The sequence below is a fragment of the Symphalangus syndactylus genome, chromosome 10 (assembly GCF_028878055.3).
Source record: "Symphalangus syndactylus isolate Jambi chromosome 10, NHGRI_mSymSyn1-v2.1_pri, whole genome shotgun sequence".
Taxonomy (NCBI): domain Eukaryota; kingdom Metazoa; phylum Chordata; class Mammalia; order Primates; family Hylobatidae; genus Symphalangus; species Symphalangus syndactylus.
Window position 1 is genome coordinate 123,895,600 of NC_072432.2, and position 14,862 is coordinate 123,910,461.

The following is a 14,862-nucleotide window of genomic DNA, read 5'->3' on the forward strand; positions in this document are numbered from 1 at the left end:
TTTTTGTTTCTAACGCATTTTTTCCTTGTAATTCATGTAACTGCTATTAGGTAACCAAAAGTCTCCCTGCTCCTGAAAAGCTCAAAAACTTACAGCCATAACAATTTTTATACACATTTGGTAAAATTCTTACCAAATACCCCATTTTTTTTCTTTCTTTCTTTTGAGACAGGGTCTCTCTGTGTTGCCCAGGCTGGTTTTGAACTCCTGGGCTCAAGTGATCCTCCTGCCTCAGACTCCCAAAGTGCTGGGATTACAGGCATGAGCCACCATGCCCAGCCCAAATACTCCATTTTTAAAAAGCATTTTTTTCCTATACATTTCTGTGACTAAAATGATACTCTCTTTATATCAAGATCTCTGGCTTTAGAAGAAACTTCAAAAAGTTGTAAACCAACTATTGCTGACTATTCCTACAGCTGATGGTCAACAACAGCCAATCAATCAAGTCAATTGCTTATTGACTACTGTTCCATAGTATCATTCTATAAATGCTTAAGACAACATCAAATACTGCTATACCAGAAGTATCAAAAATATTCCTCCCCTTCCATTTTCCCTCTCCTTTCTTTCCCCAAACTCCCCTGCAACCTCCATCCCCTGCCAAATATTGGTTCTTAACCTCTTTAAGTAGAACTCAAGCTGGATTTCAAAAGAAAGCTATGGAGTATACACACAGGGAAATATATATAAGCAGGTATTTTTCATACCATTTCGTAACATGGTTGATGGCCCCCCGACACCTATCAACTGCTTAGTTCGAACATCACATCACAATCCAAATTAAAAGATGCCAAAATTCTACAGAAGGATCACAAAGGATAAGGTTCTAAGAAGGTTCACAAGGATGTCCCTCTTAATCCCCTCCTGTTCTTTATGAAAGGTGATCTTACAATCACCCAATCAAACATGGATCAGGGAATGAAAAAGACCTCCAGAAAAAAAAAGAAGAAAGCCAGCCCTTCTTCCATTCAGCCACAATGACAGACAATAGTGGGGTACTGCTTTCTAACAAGAATACTCCTAACATGCACCAGCTCTAGAGATACTTGTCAAGGCTGCCATGTTCACTTCGCAGTTTAGTAAGGGGAAGAATGGAAAATAGTTTAGAATGCCTTATGCAATAAAAATCTCTTCGATTAGTCGTGATCTGTAACAACTGCATATAAAGGTAAAGAATAGTCAGTTGAATATACTTTACTTGAACAGCCAAGTGCTGGGACAATCCCCAAAGCACAATCCTCAATACTGTCTTTAACTACAGTTAAATTACATATTCAGTTTGGGAGGCCGAGGTGGGTGGATCACGAAGTCAGGAGTTTGAGACCAGTTTGGCCAATATAGTGAAACTCCGTCTGTACTAAAAATACAAAAAATTAGCCGGGTGTGGTGGTGTGTGCCTGTAATCCCAGCTAATCGGGAGGCTGAGGCAGAAGAATCACTTGAACCCGGGAGACGGAGGTTGCTGCGAGCAGAGATCGCACCATTGCACTCCAGCCTGGGCGACAGTGTGAGACTCCGGCTCAAAGAAAAAAAAATTACATATTCAAGAAAGCTCGATGATTTCAGCTACAGGGTTTCTCTAGCATAATTTACTAATAAAGGAAAGATTTATAAGGTTCACTTCTGTTCCTCAGTGCTTACTTAGAATAATACTTTGCACAAAAAGCTAAGTTTACAACTAATGAAAGACGAATAATCAGGACACAATGGTATTCAATATCCCTCATTAAGTTGCGCTCAGCAATTTTTCAGTTATTACCTTTTAAGTAGGAATAACGTCTCTTTAACTTCAGCCCAAACTTCAGCCATGTTAAAGTGATAACTTCATATTTTTTTTGTTTGGGTTTTTTTTGGGTGGGATATTAGATCTTTGATATATATTTCTTTTTGCTCATGTATCACAGACCTATAACCTTTAGATTTATATGTTACATATTACAAATTATATCATATGAAATAGTCCTACAATGATTATATATATTTACATATTATTTATATACATATATATATAAAAGTAAAATCAGGAAGTTTGAATTCTGAGGATTCATGCTGAGGGTGTCTTCTGGAGTCCTGGGCTATTCTTGATAGAGAAAGAAATCAATTCTAAAACATTCGGGAATAGTTAATGTACACGGCAATGCATATATCATGTACTTCAGACTACATATGGTATATAAAGTATATACCATATACTTTAACAGATATTCAAAATAATAACTAAAGAACAAAGGAACCAAAAACAAGAGTTTGCTAACAATTTAAACATCTAATTATATAGGTTTTCAGAGAATGTATGTTATGAACAACTTTAAGCCAATACATTTAAATATTAGACAAAATAATTCTTAGGAAAAAAGCACCACAATTGATTCAAGAAGAAATAAAAACAATGAATAATCCTGTTATTATTATGAGGAAATTAAATCAGTAGAAATTCAATCAAAAGTAAAAATGATAATACATCAGAAATCAGCTGAGTTAATCTCAGAAATGCAAATATTTGCCATTGTCTAGCTCACCTCCTATTCCCTCCACAATCTGCTTTGATTTCTACCTCCATTACTATACCTAAACAGCAATCTTCAAAGTCATCAATGATCATCCACATCAGTCATTTGTGGTTCACGACTTACTTGGCTTCTCTCTGTTTAATACTCTTGACCACTCTGTTCTTCAAATAACACAGCTTGCCAGACTTCTATGACTTCATAATCCCGATTTTCTTGGTCTCTTAGTAACTTACCTGTCTGTATCTAGCCTTTATTATTTAATAATTTTTGCTTAAAAGAAAATATTCTTTACATTTTTATTTTTTAATATTTCATCAAACTTAACCTTTGAAAACTTGGTAAATAAAAATAGAACTGTGGTTTTAGTTTGCATTTAATTCATTATCAGTGACACTGAGCTATTTTATTTTTTCGGTGAATCACTTGTTCTTACCTTTTTGTCCATTTTTTTCCACAGAGAAGATAGTATTCTAGTTAATGATTTATAAGGACTCCATATACAAATAAATTAGTTTTGTCTGTCATATGTATTTTAATATTTTTGTCTTTTAATTTTGTTTCTACATGAGGAAGAAAAACTAATTTTTATATAGTCTCATTTCTGAATCTTTTTTTTTCCTTTGAGACTAGGTCTCACTAGTGTTGCCCAGGCTGGTCTCAAACTCCTGAGCTCAAGCGATCAATAAATGCCTTGGAGAATTCTGGTTTGTCCTCATTGCACTGTGTGGGGTGAATGAGAGAACCGTCATGGTAAGATGCTGGCTAACTGCACACAGATTTTTGATCCTCATGCCTCAGCCTCCCCAATGGCTAAGTAGCTAGGATTACAGGCACATGCCAACCGTGCTTGGCTATTTCTGAATCTTTTATCACACATCATCACCAAGAGTGTATGAGAGTTCCAGTTTCTCCATATTCTCATCAACACTTGATGTTGGTAGTTTTTACTTTCTGCCAACCTGACGGGAGCAAATGATAACTGACTGTGGTTAGTTTGCATTTTCTCCCTGCCCTCCCCCTTTTTTTTTTTGACAGTGTCTTGCTTTGTTGCCTAGGCTGGAGTGAAGTGGCGTGATCTCAGTGCACTGCAACCTCTGCCTCCTGGGTTCAAGCGATTCTCCTGGCTCAGCCTCCCAAGTAGCTGGGACTACAGGCACGTGCCACCACGCCTGGCTAATTTTTGTAGAGACGAGGGAGGTTTCACCATGTTGGCCAGGCTGGTCTCAGCTTCCTGACCTCAAGTGATCTGCCCGCCTCAGCCTCCCAAAGTGCCTGTAGGCATAAGCCACTGAATCCAGCCCCCAATTTTTGAGAATGATCATGTACTGAGTATATTTATTGGTCATGTTTTCCACATCTGTGAAATACCCATTCAAGTTTTTTACCCGATTTTCTATCAGTTTTATTCTATGTATTTGCAAGAAATCTTTATATGAGATACTATCTTTTTGCTAATTATATTTATTGAAAGTAATTCCCCCCACTTTTAAAAGTTGTATTTCCATTTTCTAAAATAGGTATGTTTAATTTTAGTCCCAACTATGAATATTTTTCTTTATATTTTGTGCTTTCATTTTTGCTTTTGACCAACTTTAAGAAATTCTTCTCCCCAAGATCATAAAGATATCCCATATATTTTCTTCTAAAACTTTCATAGTTTTGCCTTTTACCTTTAAGTCTTTACTTTGCCTCAAATTCATTTTTTGTCTATGGTAAAAAAATAAAGGTTCGAGTTTTCCATGTGAATATCAAACTGCTGGCATTTTTTAAAACAACCTTATTCCTACTTTTCTGTAATGCCATCTCTGACATAAACCCATTTTCCACATATGCATGAATTCTGGGCTCTGTGCTCTGTTTCACTGGTGTCTTTCTGTATTCATGCATCAACACCATATTGTAACAAATCTTGATACATGCTTGAGCAAAACCAAAAGAAAAAAAAACAAATCTTGTTCTTCCACAGCCTCTTTGCACTTTTATACACATTTTAAATTAGGCCTATCTAATAATAAATCTTGTTAGGTTTTACCTGGAACTTAACCCAGTGATCAATCTTAAGATAAGTTATATTGTTATATTAGTTTTCCTATCTGTGAACATGGTATTCAGTTCATTAATGTCTTTCAATAGTTGTATAATTTTTTTCCCTGAGGGTTTTTACACTTCTTTTAAAGTATTTATTCTAAGGTTCTTTATAATTTTTACGTTACTATATATGATATCTTTAAAAGTTATTTTATTCACTACTATGTTTAAAATGATGTTGTAGCCGGGCGCGGTGGCTCACGCCTGTAATCCCAGCACTTTGGGAGGCCGAGGTGGGCGGATCACAAGGTCAGGAGATCGAGACCATCCTGGCTAACACGTTGAAACCCCGTCTCTATTAAAAATACGAAAAATTAGCCGGGCGAGGTGGCGGGCGCCTGTAGTCCCAGCTACGTGGGAGGCTGAGGCAGGAGAATGGCGTGAACCCTGGGGGGCGGAGCCTGCAGTGAGCTGAGATCGCACCACTGCACTCCAGCCTGGGTGAAAGAGCGAGACTCCGTCTCAAAAAAAAAAAAAAAAAAAAAAAATGATGTTGATACTGATAATAAAAATGGCTAACATGTATATAACACTTACCAGGTACCACTTTTCTAAATGCTTTAGATATATACCGATCCATTTAATCTTCACAATATCCCTATGAGATGCCCTTATTTTAAATTAGAAAATAAAAGTGCAGGGAAGTTAAATAATATGTCCAAGGACACAAAGCTAGGAAGGGCAGAATCTGGAATTCAAAGCTAGGCAGTGTGGCACCAGAGTGAATGCACTCAATCACTAGGCAAATGACTCCCTGAAACCAATTGCTATATATTGGCTACCCAGTAACCTTGCTAAGCTCTTATTAATTGTAATAATTTAGCTTCGTCAACCACCATATCCTCTATGAATAATGGACAGTATAATGACTTACGGTTTTGTTTCTTCCCATCTGATTCTTATGCTATTTATTTCTTGTACCTAGTACAATGTTGAATATAACTGATAATGGCTGGTATCTTGATCTTGCCCTTGATTTTAAAGCGAATGTTTTAAATCTTTTACAATTTAATATGATAAATTCTATTCTTTAGTAGACATGCTGCCATCAGGCTTAATTTTCCTGGGTACAAAATTCTAGAATGACTGCTACTTTCTCTCAACATTCTGAAGATGTTATCACCCCCAATTTAATTGTCATTCACTTATGGGCAATCTTTTCCTCCAGCAGCTTTTAGTATCTTCTTTGTCTCTTATGTCCTGCATTTTCATCATTATGTTCTAGGCTAGGTATTTGATGAACTTCTTATATCTAACTTTTGTTATCTTTCAACAATTATGTGAAATTCTCAGAAACTTTATCTTTAAATATTGTTGTGACATCATTCTATCTCCTTAGTATAGAACTTCTATTTACCTATGTTCAAATTTCTATCTTTATTCTTCATGTTTCTTAACCCTTCTTCATATCTAAAAATCATATCATGTTTCTTCATATCTAACATCTGGTTCACTGACTCTCTTCAGCTAGGTCTAATCTGCTTCTAGTCCATTGAGTTTTTAACTATAATTATTACAATTTTCATTAATAAGGGTTATATTTGGTTCTTTAAAAAAATCTGCTTCTCACATTTTAAAGCCTTTCTCATTTCTTTAAAAATATACTGTATTTAAACTGGGTGTGATGGTTTACACCTGTACTCCCTGCTACGTGGCAGGCTGTGGTGGGAGAATTGCTTGAGCCTATGAGTTCAAAGCTGTAGTGAGCTATAACTGTACTCCAGCCTGGGCAACATAGCAATGTAGCAAGAAAAAAAATTCTGTCTCTAAAAAACACCCATATTTGATAATTCCAACATCTTAAGTCTCAACTCCGATTCTCCTATTTTTGTGTGTGTGCTATCGTTTGTTTATAATACCCTGCTTCCTGTATGATTGATATGTATTATTAATTCATTCACTATTTCCGTAACTCATATTCCTTAAAGCTTGGAACAGGCATAAAGACAGATATCTAAGACCAATAAAATAGGAAAAAGAGTTCCAATATAAACCTTCACATATATGGTGAAATGATGTTCCACAAGGGTGCCAAGACCATTCAGTGGGAGAAAGGACAGTCTGCAACAAATAGTGCCAGGAAAACGATATCCATGTGCAAAAGAATGAAATTGGATTCTTACTTTAAACCATGTGCAAAAATTAACTGTAAATGGGTCAAAGATTAAAGATAAGAGTTAAAACTATCAAACTGTTAGAAAAAAAAACATAAAGAAAAAGCCTAATGTGAAGGCATTGGGAGGTGGGGCCTTTAGAAGCTGATTAGGTATTAAAGGTGGTGCCTTCATGAAGGTACCCTTACAAAATAGACTGTAAAGACCTCTCTTGTTGCTTCCACCATGTGAACATGCAGCGAAAAGACAGCTGTCTGTGGACGAGGAAGCAGTCCCTCACCAGCTACCAAATCTGCCAGCACCTTGATCTTGGATTCCCCAGCCTCCAGAACTGTGACAAAGAAATTTCTGTTATCTATAAGTTACCCAGTTTATGGTATTTTGTTACAGCAGCCTGAATGCGCCAAGACAGAGGATTTTTAGAAGATCTCCTATAGGTTAGTTTGAACTGATCTGCAGTCAGCAAGAGCATAATCAAAAGAGCATCACCTGTATGGTAAGATGGAAAATGCCCATACCAAAAAAAATATGTAGTATAATGACTTAGATGTCAACCTTGCACAAAATGACTGTCAACAGTGAGCCGAGATCGCACCACTGCACTCTAGCCTGGGCGACAAAGCGAGACTCAGTCTCAAAAAACAAACAAACAAACAAACAAACAAACAAACAAAAAAACCTGTTAACAAGTGTCTGTTGAATTGGTGATAGGGGTACTGAAGGGGTAAAGTTAAATAATACATTGCTTTCCATGGACTAGAAGTTTGAAACCAAGCTTTGTTGAAGGGTCAGAGGATGCCCCTAAGAGGCGATCAGTAAAATCCATCTATTAATAATCCTCTTATTGGACTTAAAGAATGTTGCTGACTTTTCCCTGCCAATTAAGGCATGAGTATCTGGTTAAGCATTAGATCTTTTTTTTTTTTTTAATGCAGTTCAGACTCAACACCTATGAAGCCATTATGTGACATTCCATTGCATAAATGTATAGGTTATTCAAGGGTTTACATGTCAACACTTTTCAAACACATACTTTTTTTTTTTTTTTTTTGAGACAGAGTCTCACTGTGTCCCCAGGCTGGAGTGCAGTGATGCGATCTCGGCTCACTGTAACCTCTGCCTCTCAGGTTCAAGCAATTCCCCTGCCTCAGCCTCCCAAGTAGCTGGGACTACAGGCGTCTGCCACCACACCTGGCTAATTTTTTGTATTTTAGTAGAGACAGGGTTTCACCATGTTGGCCAGGATGATCTCGATCTCCTGACCTTGTGATCCACCCACCTTGGCCTCTCAAAGTGCTGAGATTACAGGTGTGAGCCACCATGCCCGGCCAAACACATACATTTAAAGAAAGTTCAATATCATCACAGTGACTTGTGAAGTTCTATCTTTCATTTTTTCTCAAATCTTTTAATGTGAAGTTTGACTATTGGTACCTTGGAACTTGGGAGAAGAGTGGAATATCTGGAATGCCTAAATGCAGGACAATGATGACCCATAAAGTTTTTTTAAACTTCCCCTCAATCTTTTACATATGAGGTAGAAGTTATTTAAAAAAAGTGTTTCTGGGTTATCTCCATTCTCTTTATATTAAATGAATAGAAAACTAGAAGCAAAAGAGCAAAGAATGCATGGCAGTAGTTTTATCACGCTTTTAATTTAAAATGGTTATTAGGACATAGGCCATTTTTCATGTATTTTCACTCATCTTGTTTACTTTGCCACTGCCAAATCTCAGAGTCTTTTAGAAAGAGATTACCATATTCTGTTGGAGAAGATGAACCATCTATTCAGTCCACTTCCTTAGAGGGCATTAGTGTGATCCAGAGACAAAGGCTTATAGCAACTACACAGTAATTCCAGCAGTTACCTCAGCTCACTATCAGAACCACACGATTAAAAAAAAAAAAAGTCAACATAACTCCCCAAAAGAATGCCCCCATTCTGTTGATATTTGTTTTACTTAGGTTTAAAGATTTAGACAAGCAGAACCTGTGTGTTTCTTAGAATCAGTGCCTATATTGACCACTTCCTCAGAAAGATATGCAGTATCAAAAGAAAGCCTCATACACTAGAATGCATTACACATCTCTAAACCCTTAAATATTTATAGTAAAACTGTAGTAATTTAAATCATTTGGGGAGAATAAAATCTCAGTATCTGGATAAAAGTAATAAATATATTATGAAGTGCTAACAAATAAAGCCTCTTCCATATTTGTTTTGAAGACGCTAAGACTGAAAGCAATTTTTCCCCCAATGCAAAAAAGTCTAGAACTGATCATAGTGACCATTTAAAATATGGGGGGTGGTGGGAGGGTATCTAAATTCTCAGGGCCAACCAGTGACAAGTAGCTAAAGATAACCTGGCTAGGAAATTCACACCCTTGTGATTTAACAAACCAACCTTTTACTTCCTTTCCAAATTGTCTTTACAAAATCGGGTTGAAAAAAATTTTTTTGAAAGGATTTATGAAATAACAGAAAGTATTCTGTACAAGAAGTCAGCAGACGTAGGTACCTTGTCCTGATTCTGCCACTCACCAGATGTCTGCTCCTAAGCTTTACTTTCCTCATTTGTGTTTTGGTAAGGCTTAAAGTTGTACTGTAAACCGTAAAATGTTTTGCCTCCTTCTAACACCTATCCCTCTTCCTACCACTTTCAGGCTCTATTTATCTACATTTTCTCTGTGGTTCCACATATAGGCATATGCAAGAAATTGTACACTGTATGCAAGCCGATGCCTTAAAAGTTGGATAGCCTCATCAGATTAAACAGTCCAAATTTCTCCTCTACCTTTCCAATTACTTAGAACATTTATTTGCCTAGAGTATTTCCTTCCATGACTATGGTATTTTTGCTTTTTAAATGTCAATAGTGGGTCCAATTCCCATCTGCTGAGAGTGAATTTCACTTTAGAATCAACCAAAAATCATTTAAAACCCATATGATTAATATGTGGGTAACCAAATGTGACAAAACCACTTTTGACTAAAAACATAAAAATTTTAAGAATCTGTCTAAAAAGCAACTAATTCTCTTTTAAGAGTCAAGATCTCACTCTGACACCCAGGCTGGAGTGCAGTGGTACAATTACAGTTCATTGTAACCTTGAATTCCTGGGCTCAAGCGATCCTTCTGCCTCAGCCTCCTAAGTTGCTAGGATTGCAAGCACATGCCACCTCACCAGGCTAATTTTTTATTTTATTTTTTGAGAGACAAGGTCTCGCTATGTTGCCCAGGCTGGTCTCAAACTCCTCACCTCAAGCAATCCTCCTGCCTCTGCCTCTCAAGTGCTGGGATTACTGGCACGAGCCACTAAGCTGGGCCTCATTTTCTTGCCCTGCTTATGTATTGGTTCAAAAAGTAATTCCAAACCTTGAATACCACAAATGTTCTAAGCAATATTTGCATATTGGCCTGACTTTCAAATTAGTTATTGAAAGTTTCAATACTTACCCTAAATTAAGGTCAATTATGTACAGGACAATATTCTCCACTGGACTACAATTTACCCATTTTTTCTATCTCCAGCACAAAATATACTTCATTATAAAATAAATACCTGCTATGGTCTGAATGCTCGTGCCCCCCTGAAACTCACACATTGAAACCTAAACATCAGAGTGATAGTATTAAGAGGTGAGGCCTTTGGAGATGATTAAGTCTTTAGAACAGATCCCTCATGAATGGGATTAGCATACTTATTAAAGACCCTCAAGGGAGCTAGCTACCTCCTTCCACCACGAAATAACACAATGAAAATGCACCACCTATGAGAAAGCACCCATTATCCCAGACACTGAATCTGCCAGCCCCTTGATCTTGGACTTCTCTGCTTCCAGAACTGTGAAAAATAAATTTATGTTGTTTATGAGTTACCCAGTTTATATTATGTTGTAGTGGCCTGAGTAGATTAAGACAGTACCCAATAACTATTATCACCAAGAATAAATATTTACACACTTTAAAGTATTTCAATATGTGATAAAAGATACTCATCTATCTTCTTTATTGCCAAATTATTTATAAATCAATTGTAAAGTAGTTAAAATAAATCAACAAGGTATAAATAAAGCAGTAACAAAGCCATTATTTGAAATACTTACCACTCTTCAATGGCATCCAGCATCACACAGTTATAACAGTACTCAGTCCATACATGAAAACTGATAAGGGAATATCTACAAAATAAAAATAAAAACAGAAACATGTAGAGAACTATGATCAGAAGCTCCCCCATCTCAATAATTATCTCTTCACTGCCTTCTCTATTCATTTTTTTCCTTCTAGTTTCTGCCTCCCTTTCACTCCTGTTTCATTCTGGGGGAGTTTTCCCCCAGAAAGCTGTCTGTTTTCTGCATATCTCAGTTCCTTCTCCATGCCTTTCCATTCCTCCCTCTTCTTTCCCTCCTCTTTTCTCAATAAGCTTTTCTCTTTTTCTTCCCTTCAGTACATTGTCATCTGCTATCCAGAGTCCCAGTGTCAGCTCACCAATCTCATGCAGCTCTAGTTGGGAAAACCACCTGTAACACAGCAGATGAGCTTGCTCTAGTGTTTTTACATACAGCACAAAACATTGATTTTTAGTCAATCACTGCAGTTATGATACATGCTATGCACAGTATAGGTAGCTTATATATAGTATCTCATTTTATCTTCACAGATTGATGGTATTGCTCTCATTTTCAGATGAGAACAACAGACTCAGAAAGTTTAAGAAACTTATCTGAGGTAACCAAACTGGTAAGTTGGTTTTCAAGTCCAGGCTTGATGCTTAAGTATGGATCTAACCCACTACACTATTCAAACTCCATTCTTTGTGTGTGTGTGTGTGTGTGTGTGTGTGTGACAGTCTCACTCACTCTATCGCCCAGGTTGGAGTGCAGTGGCATGATTTTGGCTTCATGCAACCTTCGCCTCCTGGGTTCAAGCGATTCTCCTGCTTCAGCCTCCCGAGTAGCTGGGATTACAGGCATGTGCCACCATGCCCAGCTAATTTTTGTATTTCTAGTAGAGATGGGGTTTCACCATGTCTTGAACTCCTGACCTCCAGCGATCTGTCTGCCTCAGCCTCCCAAAGTGCTGGGATTACAGGCGTAAGCCACCGCACCTGGCCCTAACTCTGTTCTTAAGTTTCTTTCTAGAGGCATTTAAACCTTAACTCTGACCATATGCACCATGGAGACAACAGAAAACTATAATTAGCCCAAATCCTAATGACCTATTATAACGAGTTTTCACGTTCCTGTGAAGCTAGACAACTTTTAACTTATTTCTTGATTTCAAGATAATACTACTGATTATAAGCTATATCTCTATATGGTACTAATTAATATATTTAAAATGCTATGCATTTTCAAGAAAAGATAACTTTTATTGGTGAAACATTTAGCAAAATTTGAGATTTACTCCAAATTCTAGATCTTTTTTATTTTCTCCAAGTTAAGCATCCAAAAAAAGGTCAAAAGGTATTTAAAGCTGACACTGTAGATTGGTCTTTGAAAATATTTTAGAACTCATCATATAAATGAAAGAACATCTTATCCTTTACTGACTTACTAGTTTGTGTATATTTACTCAGGTGCTTTAATTAAGTGTCACTGTCTAAGAGACCCAAAGAAGTAAATGTAGAGAATAAAAAGAAACAATCAGGGACAAATATAGCCATGCAATATCAGGGTAATTAAAATGAGAGACTGGCATATAAAAATAAAATGTCAAATAATTTGGGAACCAGAAATTCTGAGTACTGTGATAGTGATGATCCATCTCTCTCACCAGCATTCACATAAGGGTATCAGTAGTAACATGAAATATTTAGCAACAATTATATGAGTAATATGTGTATTTGAAAACTGATGACTAATGACATTTCTATGTCTACTGTAATTATAGTAAGTTGAAAGATAGTTTTTAAGTTAGTACATTAATAAGAATCTGAAGCAAACTTGTACGTTAACACAACTGTCATGTATAAGAAAGGAAATATGCATGAGGATGTTACCAACTGTCTTAATTTGGTCAGGAAAGTTCTCAAGGGAGGATGTCAACACAAAGACACTTGCACGGAGCTGTTCTAGACTTTCTGGAATGGCAAAAGAGTGGCATACAAAATCCCTGCAATAGGAAAAAGAAAAGTTGGCTACAGGACACTGAAATTACAGAACCACACCAACCACAGGTTTTAACAAAGAAGGTACTGATTTGGTAAACCTTTCTACAATTCATGGGTGATATTCCATGAAAAGAAAAACTAGGGCTAGGCATGGTGGCTCACACCTGTAATCCCAGCACTTTGGGAGGCCAAGGCAGGAGGCTTGCTTGAGGTCAGAAGTTTGAGACCAGCTTGGGCAACATAGTGGGACCAAAAAATTCAAAAATTAGCCAGGCGTGCCTGTAGTCCCAGCTACTCAGGAGGCTGCGGTGCGAGGATAACTTGAGCCTGGGAAGTCAAGGTTGCAATGAGCTGTGTTTGCACCATTGCACTCCAGCCTGGTTGACAGAACAAGAGCCTGTCTCAAAACAAACAAGCAAAAAAAAGAAAAACCAAAATGGTCTTCAATAGCTTTTTTCTCTACCAGAAGCTATCTAGCAGAGTACCTATAAATTTAATCTGCAGAAGATTAATCTGCACAGGAATATAGTGTTTGCATAGGTATGGTTGAAAATATTTAACTAAAGTTCCTATTAAATACAAAAATTCTGTATTGATTAATATTTCAATTTTTCCTCCTTAAAACTACTTGTTTAGCAAGAAAAAAAGGCTTACAAAAGAGTTTGGAAAAAAGGTCTCAGTTTCATCTGTTTTTAATCTCTGTTTCAGGAGACGCAAGGATGTGTTTCATAATAAGAATTCAAGTGACAAGGAGTCAAGTCTGTAACAACTGTGTTTAGCTGTGAGAAAAAATCCAGAAGAAATGCCCATTTCCCATTCTTCAGGAAATTGTACGGGAGGACGGAAAACAGATCAACAATATCAACTTAAGCAACGTACGTTTGAGTATATAATAATATTGGAAAAATTAAGCTTGAAATAAAAAGAAACAGAAGCAGAGAAATGAAGTAATCAGTGTGGTAAGAGTTGGGTAAAAATCTATTGCGCTCAACCTCAATTATTTAGACAAGTAAGTCTGAGTAAGTTTTCAAAGTCTGAAAAAAGTCTTATGTTGAAAGAGAAGATCTTAACTTCTGGAATATGGAAAGGCACAGAGCTAGAGAAAACTACTTAACAAACTTTGTCACCAGGGCATGTCCTATACGTCCTAATTATAGATAACTGGCTACGCAAGCTGGGGGACACCTAACAAGCACATCATGAAATTACCTGTATTTCTGGTCTAGTGAACTAGGGGAAGTGGTTCTCAAACTGTGGTCCCTAGATCAGCAGCATGAGCACAACCTGGGAACTTGTTGGCAATGCAAATCCTCTGGCTTCATCCTAGACCTATTGAATCTAGAGGCTGGGCCCAGAAATCTGTGGTTTGACATGTTCTCCAGGTGATTCTGATGTAAGATAAGTTTGAGATCCACTGGTCTAAGATAATTCTGAGGAAGGCATCTAATCAGGTATATAAGAACTATTTTTTCTTCCTTTTTCCTTTTTTTTTTTCTTAAGGTATCAGGAATCTCTTTTAGCCAGAGTCACTATTAGGAAAAATAAATACTTTCAACTGGGAACTTCACTTTCAGGCTTAAAGCTCCTGCAGAGGAAGAAACCAAAAGATAAATGAAAACGTGATTTTGCTTTTTGCAGGGGGAGGGCAGGAAGGGGGAAGGTAGGTATTCAATTAACAAATTATCCAGTGGCTACCTTGTTTCAGGCACTCTGCAAGAAGGAAGACAAGGAAGTAGAAAAGAACTGTGAAGGTCACTAACAATTTTAACTTGGGTATCATTCAATGTAGTACTAACAACACAGGTTGCCAATTCCTGGTATACACATGCAGTAATATCCACATGGGCAATAAAATATTTATAGTGAAGTAACAGATCAGCAAAGCAAAAAACTATGGTTCATCCTTGATGATCAAAGGGATTGGTGATTCTCCAACTTCAGTGTGTATCAGAATCACCTAAAGGGCTTATTAAAATACAGATTACTGGGTCCCACCTCCAGAGTTTCTAATTCTGTATGTTTAAGGCCCA

At 37.0% G+C, this 14,862-nt stretch overlaps 1 protein-coding gene across 4 annotated transcripts in view; it reads right to left on the reverse strand.

The window, feature by feature from the left end:
- TEX15 (testis expressed 15, meiosis and synapsis associated) overlaps positions 1-14,862 on the reverse strand; it is an 83,969-nt gene that overhangs the window by 63,316 nt on the left and 5,791 nt on the right. Inside the window, exon 1 of one of the 4 annotated variants that reach the window (XM_063610890.1) lies at positions 10,824-10,898. The exons of 1 other annotated variant lie outside the window; for it this stretch is intronic. The gene's annotated coding sequence lies outside the window, so the exon portion shown is untranslated. Of the gene's footprint in view, positions 1-2,522; positions 2,643-10,823; positions 10,899-14,862 lie in introns of those variants that run through there. 2 more of the 4 variants (XM_063610889.1, XM_055295904.2) reach the window with 2 other exon arrangements.